Source organism: Anolis sagrei, chromosome 3 (genome assembly GCF_037176765.1).
Source record: "Anolis sagrei isolate rAnoSag1 chromosome 3, rAnoSag1.mat, whole genome shotgun sequence".
NCBI lineage: Eukaryota > Metazoa > Chordata > Lepidosauria > Squamata > Dactyloidae > Anolis > Anolis sagrei.
Window position 1 is genome coordinate 17432383 of NC_090023.1, and position 18500 is coordinate 17450882.

Consider the following 18500-nt stretch of genomic DNA (forward strand, 5'->3'; position numbering starts at 1 on the left):
TAAGCCATTCTATATCAACATATCTATATCTATATATATCTATATATATTATAGCTAACATACTACCTCTACCAACATTAAACTAAATGAAAAAGGATTATATGTTACTTCTAACATGCCAGATTGCAATTACAGATATTGCTCTAATTGTTCTCCTTTATAGTTTACATAAAAAAGGAACTTTTATAATATTAATATGCATTTATACTTTAAGCATTACTTCAACATACAAGCACAGCTACATATTTTAAACAAAATCTAATGTTTATTCTGGGTCTCTTTGGGACAGGATTAGAGACAAGAATACCTGGAAAAAACTGGAAAAATGGGGGGGGGGGTGGAAAAAATGGGGGGGGGGAGGTTGTATGGCATACACAGCTCTGTTCTTCAATGTCTTCCCAGCAATCCATACTATGATTGACTGTGCCTGTTGGTCGGACGAGCCTTCTGTATACTTAGGAGCATCACCCACCTTAAACATGGTTCTCTCTGGGTATTTGCTCTGTAGCTCCAAGCATTTTTAGCTATGCCTAAGTCAATTTGGAGTTGTCATTCAAAACTTCTAAGGGCCTATCCAGACAGTACCTTTATCCCAGAACATCCTGCTTCAAAAGGGAGGGTGGCCAAATGACATCCCCTGAAAATGCAGGACCAATTGCTTCAAAGGCCAAAAATGCAAGATTTTCAGGTGGGGAAATATCCCAGTTCTGGCTGAAAAATGTGAATATTCGAATCTCTGTATGTCCTTACACTCGGAAAATATGGGATTTTTATGTGGGTTTGTTCCTGGATGATACATGTCAGTTCCTGATGTTGCTACTAAGAGGTTGCAACGTACTTTATCTAAGTTGTTGTAAGGATCAATGTTGTTTGTGCTATAACTTTAAGTTGCTGTAAGGTTCAAGGCTGTTTGTGCTACAGCTGTTTCAGTTAATTGAAGAGTTAATTGAGAGTGTTATTTTCATGTGTATAAAGATAGCTACTGTGTGTTTAGTTCTTTGCCATTGTGCGTTTATGCTATTGTGCATCTATGCCTCTGTGCCGTTCTGCTTTGTGTAAGCCGGGGACTATGCTGCAGATGTCCTGCAAAGACACAGCCGTGAGAAGAGGACAAGGATCCCTGCTTATCTCAGCTGAGTAGTGATATCTCTCAGAAGATATTGTTTCATGTTACTTTTGTGGAAACAGCAATCCTGCTACTTTGTTTTTGTATGCTGCCAATACTACAATATTTTCTTTTCTACTTTAAGCCGAAGTCTCGTGTGTTTTTCTTTTATGAGCCATTTCATCACACACACAGTTAACTGGGCTAGAGTCAATCTGCATGCTACTCATGCTAACGCATGACATAGGTTATGAGCCCAGCATAGTGGCATAAGGACTCTAAAGCCCATAACTCTGAGATTTTGGGAGAGTTTTTTGTGTGTGTTTTTGTGCTTAAATAGAAAAGTAAGCAGCTATGGCTCGTCATATGGCAAGCTTACCATTTGAGAATTTAAATGCTGACAATTACATGGCTTGGAATGTGAAAATGAAGAGTTTTCTCATAAGAGAAGATTTATGGACTGTGGTTGAGACCCCACCTACAGAAGCTTCGAGTGAAGAGGTAAAAAAGCAAGACCAAATTGCCAGGGCGAGCATTTTTCTCGCTGTTGAGGATGGGCAATTAATTTACTTAAGGGACACTATATCTGCAGCAGACTGTTGGCAGAAGTTAAAGGAAGTTTACCAAACTGAAACTTCTGGCATAAAGATTATTTTGACCCGGCAGCTTTATAATTTGAAGCTAAAAAGGAGTGACAACATAACTGAGCATTTGCAAAAGCTCAGGCACTTGGTTGTATCATAAAAGCATGGCAACAGTTGACTAAAGGGTAAAAACTTTATCCTGGCAAGAAAAACTTCATCTTCCACACATTTAATGAAGTTTGTGACACAAAAAGGTTCTGCCATGTAATACACTTTCGCCAAGTTTTTATGATAAAAGCAATGAGGAACAGACAGGTATAATACAGGAACACCACCCCGTAGTTCCCAGGCACAAGTACATGGCCAAACTTGTCTGCACAGCAATGTGAAATGTAATTGTCAGCATTTAAATGCTCAAATGGTAAGCTTGCCATATGAGCAAGATTGTTCTAGCCTAATCTACATAACCAGATGTAAAAACCAGATGTAAAAAAGAACTGTCTTTTTTTCTCCCAAACGTTTCAACTTTCGTTTTGTCACAACATGGAACTGTTGTCAGATTTGGTTCAAAGCAGACTCAAAATGGTCTACTGCTCAAAATAGATTCAAACTTACATTTGCATCTGAAAACTGAGGGAGCTGAAGGTTGGGAAAGCACCAGCACTCTTTGACACACACAGCTAAAGACTTTGTAAAACTGCAACTCCCGCGATTCCATAGCATTGAGCCATGACCGTTAAAATGGTGTCAAGCTGCATAAATTCTAAAGTGTAGATGCACCCAAAATCAGTTAATAAATTCTTACAGCTTCCAACTCAGCTTTAGAAGTATCCAATATAAAACATGACTTGAAACATAATTTTGGTCATTGCAGGCCAAAACACACTTCAAATGCCAAGCAGATAATGTTATCTCTGTAAAGCTGCAAAAAAAATCTTATTGCACACTACAGAGCGCAGAACACACAAGCTTTCTGATGCTTCACTGAACAAAAAAATTGAGCGCGTTCATCCTTGGGCGCAGCAGCACTGACATCCACTCTCCTACCCGACGCATGAATTTGGCCCCCAGAATGTCCAACCATTAAAATGAAAGGTTACGATGAGATGAAAAATGACCCTGTTGCTGTGGAGGTTACCTGTGATGGCTGAACACAGAGAGGGAGACAGATTTATGCCTCTTCTGCAAAAGCAGATCTCATTATTGGTTGGTTGTAATTAATGAACAGTTCCATAGCTCATCATATTATGCCCATTATACCAATTACATATATAAATGTTGGTTCATGTTACAACTGAGATAGCAAATGTGGGAAAATAGTCCAGGGAACTGATACCAGAGATGAAGTGAGGTTTTCTTTTCTTTCTTTTTTCCCTTTCATATATTCACAACGAGATGGAAGTAATTACTTTGCATGAGTTTCCAAGTTGGAACTACCTTTGACAGGTTTCTTTACTATCCTCCTCCATTGCAGGTTTCTAAACAGAGCTTGGATTTCGATCTGCCAGGGATGTTGCAGCTGAAGATTTCCTGCATTAGTAGAGGATGGGTTATGCAATCCTTTGGTGTATTTTTCAACTCTACAATCTATGATCCTGTCATTCTAACACTCCTCTTAAATGGTACTGCCCTTGGTTTTTGGGAAAAGCAATAAAAAGCAAGTCTGGAAGATAAAGGGGGCATTAGATTGAGCTAGTAAAAAAATTCAAATACCTAGGACTTTGGTTCAGTAACTAGACTTGGTTACTGAAAAAAATTGTTCAAAACTCATTTCTGATCTAGGCGGCACTGGTGGTTCAATTCTAAAGTCACTTCCAAATTTTTCTGAAAAAGTCAGAACTTTCAGAAACTTCTAAAACTTCTGAATCAATTTGTTAATGGCAGACGCAATTGCGCATACACGGAAAATAGCACTGGCACTGGGGAAACTCCAGAGACTTCTCCATCCCTCATTTTTACACCAATATTGATGAAACTTGATATACTGCTACAACACATCCTCCTCTGTTAGCATACCAAATTTCAACATGTTCAGATGATCCACTGATTTTTAAGAATCTTTTAAAACAATTTTAGAAATAATTTATTAAGATAATCAGCTATCTCCTTGAATTTTTAAGGAAATGACAAAAGGTTATAGAGGATCAATCCCCCCAATGTTCAGACACATTCATACTGTTGGAAGTCACCATTTCTGCATCTGAGGCCAGCAAGGTTGGGAAATGTAGCATCCCCTAAACACAAAATGTAGTGTCAAGTCCCCAGAAAAAGGGAGAAACCCCAATAAAAATAGCAAAGCCTTAGTGGTGAGCAAAAACAAAGTTTCCAGAAATGACTTTATTAATTTCACCCTCTCCTTGCCTCCCAAACAAACTTTTCCTTCTTCCTTTCTCTTCTCTGGCTCCAAACTCTTCCATTCTCTAAGTGGCTTGCTCCATTTTCCAAAACTCCTGTCCTTTGGCTCCAAACCTTCCTCTCTCAAAATCTTCCCTTGTGCCTTGCCTTCCTCCGTCTCCAGTCTGAGTCCCTCTTCGGAGGTGATAAGATCAGGATATAAAAGTTTTGAATAAATAAATAAATATAAAAAATCTCCTATTCTCTGGCTCCAAACCCTTTCTTCCACCCCACACAAAGAGCAACAAGCAGCAGTAGCAACAATGGTCCAACCTCCCCTCTCCTTTCCCTGGCTGCCAATGAGCCTTCCAGCCATGTGTTTAGGTTTAATTACAGAAATGGTTGCCGGACACTGCAAACCTCTCCCCTCCCCAAAATGTAACCGCTCCATAGAGGAAGACTCAGGAGAGCTGGATTCCATCCCACATATTCTATAGTGTTTCTGAATTCAATAGGAAACTATGCTTGTCATCACTGTTCTATATGTTCACAGTTTGTCCAAACTACGTTCTTTCAGAACCAGCGCACCAAAACTCAGTATAGAATCAATCACTTTGCTACCTGCTCCATTGGAGGTGTAGTATATGCCATCACCTGTCCCTGCTCACTTATTTACATTGGTCAAACAAGCAGAGAAGTCAGGCTCAGGATCATTGAGCACAAAAGTAAAATCAGGAAACATTCTACTGATTCTATTCTGTATAAACATTTTGTGGACCTGAACCACAGCCCTGAATCATTTCAAGTACAGATTTTAGAGGTAGTTACTCCACCCAGAGATACTGACTTCCAAACTAAACTTTTACAATGTGAATCCATCTGGATCTTTACCCTGCAAACAGAACATCCAAAAGGGCTAAACAACACCAATTTATATGACTGTTTTTTTTTATAACAGAGTAGGTTTTACCCCAATGTATTCTTAACTGTTAACGATGTCACTATCACCTGACCAATGGACTTGCTATATCAGTAATGGGTTGAGTTATTGTGATCCTATACTCGCCACAGAATAAAACTCCTTGCAGGGTATATTGCTCAGCAAAGACTAGCTGTGAGTATTATATTATTTTTGTTTCATAGATATTGTATTTCTCTATAGTTTATAATTCATGTTGCAATGTAATTTAGCCACTATCTATGTCCCCTTAGGATCCACCCCTCCAGAAGACACTTGGTGAATTGCTCACCTCAAAAGTTGAGCTTTTTGTGATAATTTGAGTAAGTAGAGTGTCTCTATATATTCTTACAAACTTGATATAACAAATTGTTCAATTGTATGTGTGTATTCATGATATGCGTTGTTTGTAGACCCAACCACCTGATGAAGGCTCTTGCAAGTCAAAACCGGTCGTAAGTTGGAGTCAATTCATGTGACTACTAGAGTCTACTCATATGGAATAAAGAACAGGACATTTACTCACACGAAGACTGTGTTTTATATATCAAGAGAAAACCAGTTGTTTCTACTTAATGTGAATGTGGCAGTCCTGTTTTTTTGATATGTGTATGTGTAATATATACATTTAGTTAATTTAGTTATTTTCATATTATCACAATCAGTGGATTTTGGTCTCCACATTGTTAGGGGAACCCATTTTTCTTCTCTAGATTTAATACTGTATTATGCCATCTCTGCTCCATAGAGGAAGACTCAGGAGAGCTGAATTCCATCCCACATATTCTATAGTGTTTCTCTTATGATGCACTTTCCTCTATACTAAACTGAAAGCCAGTCCCCACTGTTTCATTTTCTTGGGCCCCCATCATTTGCATATCTCTTACTCCTACCTCACCCAGGGTTTTATCATTTTATTTTGTCCTTTTGGTCTGCCTATCCTATCTGATTTCATAGTGTGTGAATTTGTTTTACTATTTCATTTTGTTTTTGTAATTTATTTTATTTTATTTTTTGATATATTTGTTTTACTATTTGTAATTTACTGTGCTGGATTGTATTTTTTAGAAGGGCTTGGCCTCATGTTAGTCGACCAAGTCCCCATTGGGGAGATGGTGGCAGAGTATAAATAAAGTTTATATTATTATTATTATTATTATTATTATTATTATTATTATTTTACTGACACAAAAGCACAGTATGTCACAGCAAACGAGATCTATATGCTGGATTTTGTATCACAAAATCACAAGTCGAACACTTCCCAAGCGTCTAGGACTGTGTGATGTATTTTCGAATGATATGAGCAGATCCAAGTAAGGTGGCCTTTTGCAAATGACAGATCGTGATTTTGTCAATGTTTATTGTTTCCAAATGCCAGCTGAGATCTTTTGGCAAGGCACTGAGTGCGCCAATGACCACTGGGACCACCTGTGCTGGTTTATGCCAGAACCTTTGCAGTTCAATTTTGAGGTATTATTATTATTATTATTATTATTATTATTATTACACTACATCTTTCTCTCTTTGCACCCTCTTCTTCCCTTGGGATGGGGAAGAGGGGATATGAGCCTCATTATCCACTGACTGAAGAAGTAATTAATTGGATTTAATGATGATGCTATTGAGTTACAAAAATACAGCATTACTATCTGGGAAATATTTTTCTCAGTCGTTTAGAGCTCTCCGCTCAGTTCGGCTCCCTTGGCTTTCAAGGAACATCTTTATCCGGATTTGTTTTTTCTTATCTCACCCTGTGTGTGTTTCTGTCAATATCATAACTGCTTCTCCAGTGTGCCCATTATGTTCTATCATGGCAGTTATCAGCGGTGCCCTTTAAATGGACTCCCTCCACGCTATAACGTTTGCACTGTTTAAATCTATGTTTCTGGCCAGTGACCAAGGTTTCACTATTGATTTTCCCTCCTCACCCCCCACCTCTTTCTTTTTCTTCTTTTCACTAATTCCCAGCAAGATCAATGAATGGCTGAAATTCAGGGCCGCCTTTCTCCTTTTATTCTGGTAATCAGTTAAATGGTTGCAGCTTGCTGCAGATGCAAAAGGTGAAAACAAAGAAGTGGCCATATCCAGAGGCAAGAAGTATAAGAGTCTCAGTGTCAACCACAGAACAAATAGGGCTGCTCTTTATTTAGATTGAGAGTCTAGGTTGATGTATTGTTTATAGGTCCTCCTCTGCTGGGGGATTTAGGGATATTCAAATCTACCTTTTGCATCCCCACATACACAGATGCAACGTAGTACCCACTACAAATGCACTGCTAGCAGTTTTCATGCCATATAGTGGCTTTTCTGGGTTTAATGTATGGCCGTAAGCTTTCATGGCCATAATCACTGGGTTGTTGTAAGTTTTTCAGGTCGTATGGCCATGTTCCAGAAACATTCCCTCCTGATTTTCACCTGCATCTATAGCAGGCATCTTCAAAGGTTGTGAGGTTTGTTGGAAACTAGGAAAATTGAGTAAATAAATATATCTGTGGAATGTCCAGGGTGGGAGAAAGAACTCTTGTCTGTTGGAGCTAGGTGTGAATATTTCAATTGGCCACCTTGATTAGTATTTAATGGCCTAGCAGTTTCAAGGTGTAGCTTCTTACTGCCTGAGGGAATCCTTTGTTGAGAGGTGATTAGCTGCCCCTGCTTGTTTCTTGTCTGGAGTTCCCCTGTTTTTGAGTGTTGTTCTTTATTTACTGTTATGTTTTTAGAGTTTTTTAAATACTGGTAGCCAGATTTTGTTGATTTTCATGGTTTCTTCCTTTCTGTTGAAATTGTCTGCATACTTGTGGATTTCAATGGCTTCTCTGTGTAGCCTGACATGGTAGTTGTTAGAGTGGTCCAGCATTTCTATGTTCTCAGATAATATGCTGTGTCCAGGTTGGTTCATCAGGTGCTCTGCTATGGCTGTCTTCTCTGGCTGAAGTAGTCTGCAGTGCCTTTCATGTTCCTTGATTCGTGTTTGGGCAATGCTGCTGCGTTTGTAGACTTGTTCACAGCTGCATGGTAGACTCCTGCAGAGGCAAGAGGATCCCTCTTGTCCTTTGCAGAACATAGCATTTATTGGATTTTCTTAGTAGGTCTGTAGATAGTTTCTAGGTTGTGTTTCCTCATCAACAGACAAGAATTCATCTGGACATTCCACAGATAAATAAACCCCATTATCCTAGTTTCCAACAGACCTCACAACCTTTGAGGATGCCTGTCATAGATGCAGGTGAAACATCAGGAGAGAATGCTTCTAGAACATAGCCATACAATCCTAAAAATTTACATCAACCCAATATTCTGCGTTTTTCTGCTATACTCTGAATTTGCCCTGCTTTAAGAAACCTCCACTTTCATGAATTTGATTTCCCACATATATTTTTATTGCCTGTGCTGTTTTCCCATGCTATTTTTCCTTGCTGCTTTTTTAATGCTGAGGGGGGAGGAAGACAGTGAGGAATCAGGCAAGTGAAGAAAGAGGTGCCCAGTTCATCCCTTCCCATGACCAGGAAAAACAGCCACACACAGCATGCAGCAACAGGAAAAGGAAGAGGAGCCATGAATTGGCAGAGCAGCTGAGGTGATGGCAGAGTGCGGGGACTGTTCTGCCTCTTCTTCCTGTTGCTGCATGCCACGTGTAGATTTTTCAACTGGGCAAAAAAGGGAAGAATCAAGTGCCCTTTCTCTCTCTGCTTGCCCAATTCCTCACTGCCTATCTCCCCCAAATCATGGACATAGTAGCATGGCATTAATATCATTTTGTTACCTAAGCTTCACAATATACACTCAAATAAGAGAGGTAGTGGCCATGGCAGAGACAGTGCACAATGCAAGAACTTTTAAAATCTATCTATTTTTTAATCCTCAATATTAACAAACATGAGGACATACAAGTTGTACTTTTGTGCCCCACATCAGTGTCCACTATGTTATAAAACTGGATCTCTACTTGACTGGTCTAAGATATTTTGTTGTCTCAAGACTCTATCGCATGAAACAGATTATACTGCAGCACTTTCATTACCAGAGACAGCAGCAACTTACCTATATGATGACGTTTAGTATTGCACCTCTCTGAGCATTGTGCTAATACAATGTTTTGCAGTTCAGTGGTTCAGTACCCATACCTCTGGATAGCAGCAGAATGCCACTCTCCTGCAATTCAACTGCTCTAATCATATATGTGAAACATTTATATTCCATCCTTCTCACCCCGCAAAGGACTCAGGGTGAAGCATAACATATGAGATTTGAATGAAAAGTAATGCCTCCACCTTTGTTACTTAGGTTTGGATGGGAATATTTTAATAAATCAAGCACAGAAATAATCCTTAGAATGTGCTCTTTAACGACCACTATTCACTTTTCAACATAATCACCAGACAGTTGGATACATTTCTGCAAACGATGAACAAGTTTTCTGAAGCTATCACAGAAGAAGTTGGCACTCTGTTTCCATACACAGATCTTCCGATAGCCAAGCAAAGCAATAATGTGACCGACACATTCTTGTGAAATGTCTGTTATGCTTGAAATTTCTCTCTGAGTGATACAACTATCATCCTGAATCAATCTATCTACCTTTTGCTTGTGAAACTCAGTGGTTGCTGTCATAGGATGTCCAACTCTTTTTTTGTCACACAAGTCAGATGATCTCACTTCAACATCTTTAAACTTACTTGCCCAGTGATGCACAGTACTCACATCAACACAATCACCATAAACAGCTTGCATTCTCTGATGAATCTCCTTTGGGGTGACACCTTCTGCTCTCAGAATTCAATGACTGCTTGTTACTTAAGTTGCATTGACTGACTGTCTGCAAAGTCCATACTTTGCACTTTAACAACACAACCTTTCCATGCTAAGGCTTCCTTCCAAAATGGAACTGTGCAGGAGAGTCTATTGAACAAGCCAGTACCTGCAGCATACCAGTACTACCATCTGTTGAAGAGTTACAAAGGTGGAGGCATTACTTTTCATTCAACCCTCATATATATGGCAAACATTCAATGCAGGGACATAAAACCATAAATATACACAAACACTTATATCCACATTAAAATCATTTGCTTATATATACAAAAACAATTTTATGTTGTAATTCAGTTTGTGTTCAAAATACAAATTAAATAATGTAATTAATTACAGTGAAGGAAGTAGGGAAGAGTGGAAGAGCAAGACAATCCTGCCCCCTGACATCACTTCATCACACCAAGTAAGCTGTGGTATCATGGCATGATCAGAGGCTATTAACTGGCTTTGCACATCAATAGGATTGGACAGGTTTGTATCAAGAAGGTGGCAAACCGGCAACAGGTTGTTCATGGCATCATGTCATCGGAACTATCACTATAGGTAACCGCTCTGCTTCTGAGCTGGTTTACCATCTTCCTCAGGTTGCAATGGGAGTTTCTTTCACCAAAGCAAGGCACTCAATCCCATAAGTAATTCTCTCCATCCCTATCTGTAAATACGCATCAATAGCAAAATAGAGAATTCATTACTTCCTGCCTTTTTGTGACACCGAAAATCTAATGCCTGAGGCTACTGCCTCATACTAACTAATGATAGTACCAGCCCTCCCTCTCTGTGAATGATGAATTTTTCCACAGTCCAAAACCCCCACTAGAGCTTAACTTCTACAAATATATTTCCAGCACATTCCCGCCTGTTGTCTTTTGGAAATAAGCTTGTTTGAAGTGCAGGCATCCCCGTTTGTTCATTACAGGCCAATGACTTTTCATTTAAAAGAGAAATAATTAAACACGCCATGCTTGGGGTGCAATCAGTTCAGGGGTTAATGGAGAAGTCCTTCCCTGTGTGAGTGCTCTGGAAAACAAAAACCATCATTTGATAAAAAGAATTAATATACAGCTTTTTGAAGATCATGAAGGCCATTAATCCCCAGTTACCTGCCGTTTAACATTAGCAAGAAAGGAAGTGAAAAATGATTTCCAAGTGTGGATTGTATTATACATTATGGATTAGCGTTTCAGTATAACCAAGATTCTTGTCTGAAAATAAATTGATGGATATGCTCATAAGCTTCACTATTTAACGCCCTTTGAACAGATGATGCACACCTTCCAGGAACAAAATATAAGATTCTTTGACATATTATTTAGAGTGAAAAATATTAGTTCTAAGACATATTAAAATGTGACATTAATATGGCCAGGTTCCCACCGTAATCTCACAATCCCTGCATTTTAAAATTCATATCCTCCCGTGAAAAATTTGATTTGTACATTCAGGCCGAACACTTACATCATTTATATTATTTTTAAAATTATGTTTATGCACAATAAATTATCTGTCTATCACAAGACAAATGACACACCAGAAGCCAAGTGTCTGAGGGAACTTTTTTAAAAAAAGAAAATTAAAATTTGGCATCTCTCTCTCCTGCGTGCTAAGCCGAAGTCATTGTACTAAATCTTCCTGACCCTCGGAACATACATGAACTGTAAATGAATGAGGCAGGCAATTCTGCTTAATTAGAATCAATAGTATCATCTTGTAATTAAAGAATATTGATTGCATTACACAGAGGGCAGCGTTGGAAAGAATATGGTTTAATGCAATTTCACTGTGACTTGCACATACATGTCAAGGGTCAAGCCAGACACAGATAAAGTAGTATCTCTTCTAGGTCTGTATTCAATATGGTGCTAAACACCTTTGAAGGAGCGCAGCTGTGCAAGCACGTTGATTTCAAGGGGAAAAAATGAAAAATATTGATTTCATAAAGGGAAGCATTTGATTTATTAATTTTTTTCTTGGTATACTATTCTTCTGGTGGGTGCAGGCTTCCATTTACACATGCAGGAAGGACAACAGAAAGCAAACGGATGCCAATATTTGCTGGAACAGCATTTTGAAGAACAAGATTTCCAGTGTAAGGTCTGGAAAATCCTGAAAATCAATGCTTTTTGTTTTGTTCTTTAAAAAAAACCTGTGTGCTTTTGCCTCCCACTGTTGTAGTATACTTTAATAAGCTTGTTTTAAACACTCCAAAGATCTTTTCCCTGTTTTCCTTTGTTAATATTTGTGTGTGTGTGTTAATATGGATGGCTTGCTCTCAGCACCTTTGGTTGACATCACCAGGGGTCATGTTTTGCTGGAAATTGCAGAAATTAAGATGTTCTAACATTATTCTTGAGTACATTTCCCCAGTGCTTAGATGAAGGGTTAAAAGGCATGATTATCAAGTTTGCAGATGACAACAAATTGGGAGGGACAGCCAATACGCCAGAAAACAGGAGCAGAATTCAAAATGATCTTAACAGATTAGAGAGATGGGCCAAAACTAACAAAATGAAGTTCAACAGGGACAAATGCAAGATACTCCTCTTAGGCAGAAAAAAATAAAATGCAAAGATTCATTTGGAGGACGATGCCTGGCTCGAGATCAGTACATGGGGAAAAGACCTTGGAGTCCACGTGGACAACAAATTAAACATGAGCCAATAATGTGATGCAGTGGCAAAAAAGGCCAATGGGATTTTGGCCTGCATCAATAGGAGTATAGTTCCAGGGATCCAGGGAAGCCATGCTACCCCTCTATTCTGCCTTGGTTAGACCACATCTGGAATATTGTGTCCAATTCTGGGCACAACAATTGAAGAGAGATGTTGACAAGCTGGAATGTGTCCAGAGGAGGGTGACTAAAATGATCAGAGGTCTGAAGAACAAGCCCTATGAGGAGTGGCTTAAAGAGCTGGACATGTTTAGCCTGAAGAAGCGAAGGCTGAGAAGAAACATGATAGCCATATATAAATATGTGAGAGGAAGTCATAGGGAGGAGGGAGCAAGCTTGGAGATTAGGATGCAGAACAATGGCTTCAAACTACATGAAAGAAGATCAGGAAGAACTTCCTGATGGTGAGAGCTGTTCAGCAGTGGAACTCTCTGCCCTGGAGGTTGCTTCTTTGAAGGCTTGTAAACAGAGGCTGGATGGCCATCTATCAGGGGTGCTTTTAATGCAGTTTTCCTGCTTTTTGGCAGGGGGTTGGACTGGATGGCCTATGAGATCTCTTCCAACTCTATGATTCTATGATTCTAAGTGAGAATTGGGGTAATGTTATGGAAATGGCCCTTCTGCTCGACCTGCAACCTTGCTTTGCCAGATTTTGAAACAGAGATGGAATAGAGATGAGGTCCACTTCCCAGAGTTTTCTCTTAACCACTGATCATGGGAGTGCTTCCTAGGTGGTCTTTGCAAAGGTGCTGTTAGGGATAATGACATTGTCCTGAAATAGAAACTTGATAAATGTTCTGTTATCTTGTGAAATAGAGGTGAAGTCCCACTACCTCAGCCTTCCCTGGGTCAATGTTGGTGGACATGCCTCTGAAATTAAGAGTATGGCCATCTATCATAGTATCACAGGACCAAATAGTTGGAAGGCACCTCAAGGAGCATTTAGTTCAAAATTTTGCGAGTGGAGAAATCTACCATGAATGAATCTTACACATATCAACATGTTCACTCTTTAATTATAAAGGTCATTATTATGAATATTTTTTCCTCACCTCACACACATTCTCAACCTGATCTAAATGTGATACACCCATTGTCTAGTTCCCATAAAAATAGACCTCCTTCTCCTTGTGCAACTGATTCCCAACAAAATATGTTGGAAAGAGTTAGGATCATGCCAATAGTGTTGCAATCATGATTAAGTAACAACCATAAACATGGAAGAGTTATGTTTGAGAAATCAAGGTAGCTGTTCCATATTCATGATCTCTACTTAACCAAGACTGAGACATTATTGCCACAATTGTCCTTTTAACCTACTCTACTGGGCAGCATTGGTGCACAATTGTTGATAGCTGTGGCTAGTCAGCACATGCAATATTGGTGATATGACCAGAAATGTGGGACATAACTCCTCCTTTGTTCCCATCATTAAACATGAATCTTGCACACATACATTATGCATTACATTTGCCTTGGTGAACATCAGGTTTGAGTTGAACTTACCCAGAGATGTCCCTTGTTTAGATCCTCCTTGTGACAATCACATCAGTAAATATTCTCCTTGAATAACTAAACCATGAGAGGCAATCGAGCTTCGCTCACACCATCTTTCAACACAGACACAAGGTGCCTGACACAGAAAATATGTCAGTAAAACAGTCTAATTTAATAGCTGGGAAAATGTCTTTGTACTTTTCTGAGAGTGTTTGACAAGGAATAGGAGACAGCAGGATAAAAAGGGGAAGTGGAACGTACAGGCAATTGCAGGCATCAGACGGCATCCATTTATTAACAGAGTCCTGACACGGAGGAGCTTTGAGGCCAAAGATTCTTCACACCTAAATGGGCTTGAATATAAGATTATTGCCAGCGCAACACATTACATCAAAGAATGCATCTCATCAGCGCCTTTCTCTGCCTCAAAGCTTCTAATGCCAGCTCTCGTTTCGTGTGTTTGACTCACACAAAACGTAAAATGTCTGTATTTCCATAGCATTAAGGGCTCACTCTGACAGCTCATTGAACTTCCTCTGTCATTATCAAGCATCTCACCTCTCATTTCCCTACCTAGGCTAATTTTACTAATGGAGGAAAGCACTATGATTTCCATCCATAAATATCAAAATTATTTTCTTCCTAGTTACTTCCATCTTTCACTATTCTAATTATTTTCCTTATTTTTTTACTTACTTTCTTCATTTGTTCATTAACCTGCCAACAACCGAAATTCTCTAGGTGGTGGACACTACATATATACACACATACACTTAAACACCACACACATATAAACACAGTGTGACCCACATATATGAGGGACCATTACCCATGGTTTCATTTATCCATGTCTAACAGAAATATATCATCTCTAGGCATTTTCTAGGTCCTCCTGTATCAGTCTATGATACTCTATGAGTTTACCCATCCACACAAACTCCAAGAAACATATCCCCTATGCAGAAGGGGTTCGTACTATACACATGCATACTAACAATTAAATTCAATATATACATTGAGCTTTCAGAAAATGAAGTGGGGAAAATAAGCCCAGGTGGCATGGTTATAACAGCAGCACCATCTTACCCAGACTCTCCACCTGTTCATGCATTGATGAACAGCACTAACAAGAAAAGGGTTAACACTTTGAGCAAACATTTTACTTTTAATCATGCATGGTTTCTTTTGCTGATTTACTTGCTCTCTATGCTTGAAATGTTTTTTAGTGTTGTTGTTAATTCTGTTGACAGTCTATAGCCAGAAGAAATACTGAACTACATTCATTTTATCTTGGCTCCAAATAGCAGTCCAGATACCCAGGTGTGGCGGATGTGGGAAAGGGGGGCATTTCTTCATGGGCTTCATTTCCAAGGGCATCCTGTTCAGTATGGATGAAAGACCCACTGAACGACTTAACTGTTTGTTGGTAGAGCAGGTGTTTTGCGGGTTCAGTTCTTCATGTCAACATAGACAAGAATTCTACCTAAAATCATTGCCAGCAACACTCTTTCCACCTCATCAGATGGGTGGTTTTCCCCATCTTAGCACACTGCTGACATGCCGCCAGGACAGAGTCCATCCAATGAAACAGGGCAGCTTCTGGCAGGACTCCATGCTAGCAGTGTGCCTGCAGTGGTCTGGCAGTGGCCAAGAGGGAGCCCTGCAGAGTTGGTTGACTATTCATCTCATTGAAGAAGCTGGGGACAGTACGCAAAGAAGCCTGGTGGCTGCCCCACAGTTCCCCATGCTGTCCCATGCTATCCCCAGGCTTCTGGACCTTTATGTGATGAGTTCCTTAGTCTCAGTAAGGTTGCATCCTATTTCTGATGTGACCAACCTTGCTTTCAATTTCCCAATGTTGCATATATCCATTGAAGATAAAACTGTGATTGAAATACAGTTCTCTCATGAAACAAGTCACTTCTGGCAATGGCTTCTTTAAAGGTTGGATCAGACAGTGCACTTAGCCAAGTCTTTTGATGTAGGGTTCAGAAGTGCTGAAACACTTGAAGCTATTTTCATACTTTTGAACTGGTTTCAAAAAGAAACCTTCATTATCTGTGACAAGCATTTAAGTGAGTCTCTGGACTAAACATCACTGTCTAAAGGCCTTGGATTCCATCTAAAGAAGGGTCATTCCTGCTTAGTACTTGAATGGGAGACTCCCACTGAATATAGCTGTAAGATATATTTCAGAAGAAGGAAATTAGAAACCTATGCAATTCATGAGTCACTATAGCCAGACGGAAGAACTGACCAGATGTGGAAAGAAGTGATATAGTAGTAACGAAGGATTTCAACGACTCTGATATTTGTTGGAACAAACTTTTCCAAGAATACAAAATCCAACAAATTTCTCATGTACCTTGAAGACAGAAGGTAGAAGAGGCAACAAGGAGATGTGCTATTCTGATCCTAACCAACATCGAAAATCTGGTAATGGAGTGGAAGTGGTGGGATCCTTTGGTGAGACTGACCATGTGCTCCTGGAGTTTGTGATACAAAGGAAGGGTGACATTAAGAGAAATCAAACATGCATTCTAGACTTTAGGAGAGCCAAATTCAGGAAATGTTAGGAAGCACTGAGAGTGCTTCCATGGACAAGAATACTAAAAGAGAAGGAAGTTAATGATGGATGGAAATTTCTTAAAAGTAAGATACTGAAGGCACAATTGCAAACAATACTAAAAAGAAAAATAGGTTCCCCTAAAACTGTGGAGACCAAAATCCACTGATTGTGGTAATGTGAAAATAACTAAATTAACTCAATGTATATATTACAAATACATATATCAAAAAACAGGACTGCCACATTCACATTAAGTAGAAACAACTGGTTCTTCTCTTGAAGTATAAAACAAAGTCTTTATGTGAGTAAATATCCTGTTCTTTATTACATATGAGTAGACTCCAGTAGTCACATGAGTTGACTCCAACCTGCAACCAGTTTCGACTCGCAAGAGCCTTTGTCAGGCGGTTGGGTTCATATTATCGAAAAAGGCTCAACTTTTGAGGTGAGAAATTCACCAACAGTCTTCAGGAGGAGTGGATCAGCTAGTCTTTGTTGATCAATATACTCTGCAAGGCGTTTTATTCTGTGGCGAGTATATGATATCATATACAGAGATATTTAAAGGTGGTACAGGTTCCCAGAACAGGAAGACAAGTGGAGATGTTTTACACATTTTTATATTTTGGTGAAGTTTTCAGACAAAGTCCACTTGAAAAAATCATGATTTTTTAATATAAAAATGTTGCATTGGAGGCTTTAAAAGCCAGATCCAATGACCACATCTACCCTGCCTACCAAAATTTAGGCCAACTTTTGCCAGTGCAAAAGCGCCCCTGAGAGGTGATGATCTATCTTATTTCGTTAAAAAAAAATCTAACTATTCAGAGCCCATACCTCATAAGTTTGAAGTTCCCTTCTTTTATCTGACTCAGCTTTAGCTACAAGTAGATATTTGCTACTGGTTCCATGCCATTACAAATGGAAAATACATTTATTGTCTTTGTGTTCCTCTAAAAAATAATACTCCTTTTGAGATTATTTATGGCATGAAGTACAGCTTATGCCAGAAATCCATACCATTCCAAGGCTAATGATGCATTGTGAAGAAAAACAGATACTCAACCATGCATATGTTTGGAAAATGTGCACAGCTAAAAATGCCTGCATTTGAAAAATACACGCCAACATGCTTTCATTGATTAGAAAAATGCTGACCAAAAAAATGAGGACATCATTTAAAATACATTTACACTGAGAGGAGGCAAGAGGCAAGAAAAAGAAATACTCACAATTTTCGAGAAACAAAAAACATCACAGAGCTGAGCTAGAATAAGAATGCCAGTAAGTTTCTGAAAAACGTAACAAAATCAAGACTGACAGCATTTTCACATCCTTACTTAACACTGGTGAGGCCCCTTCCACACAGCTAAATAAAATCCCACATTTTCTGCTTTGAACTGGAATATATGGCAGTGTGGACTCAGATAACCCAGTTCAAAGCCGATATTGTGGGATGTTCTGTCTTGATATTTTGGGTTATATGGCTGTGTGGAAGGACCTTGAGACTCCTTAAAGCCATTACCAGCACCTCAGGAAAGACCCCGCTGTTTGTTGGCATTAAATATTCAGACACAGTATCAAAAGAGGACAAAAAGAGGAAGATGTAATAGGTAATCATTTTCAGAATCTTTATAAACTGCCTGAGGGAGACTAGAAGTTGCGTATAGGAGAAAGAACTCAGATTGTGGCTAGGTAGACCAATCCAAAAACAGATATAAACAAAGAATAAGAGCCAAAGCTATGGAATGATGAGGTCAGGAGACAGAGAATAAGTCCAAAAGCAGGATAAGAACTGAAAACAAAGCATACAGATCAGATAGCCAACATACTTCTGGCCAAATAAAACCCCAATCCTGAGTTGGATGTTGTTTTTGCCAGAGTGTATCAAAAGGAGTCAATGAACCATGAAAATGTAGTAGCGAACAATATGCTTCTGTGTAGGCTCATTTCCTCAACTGTCCTGGGAGCAC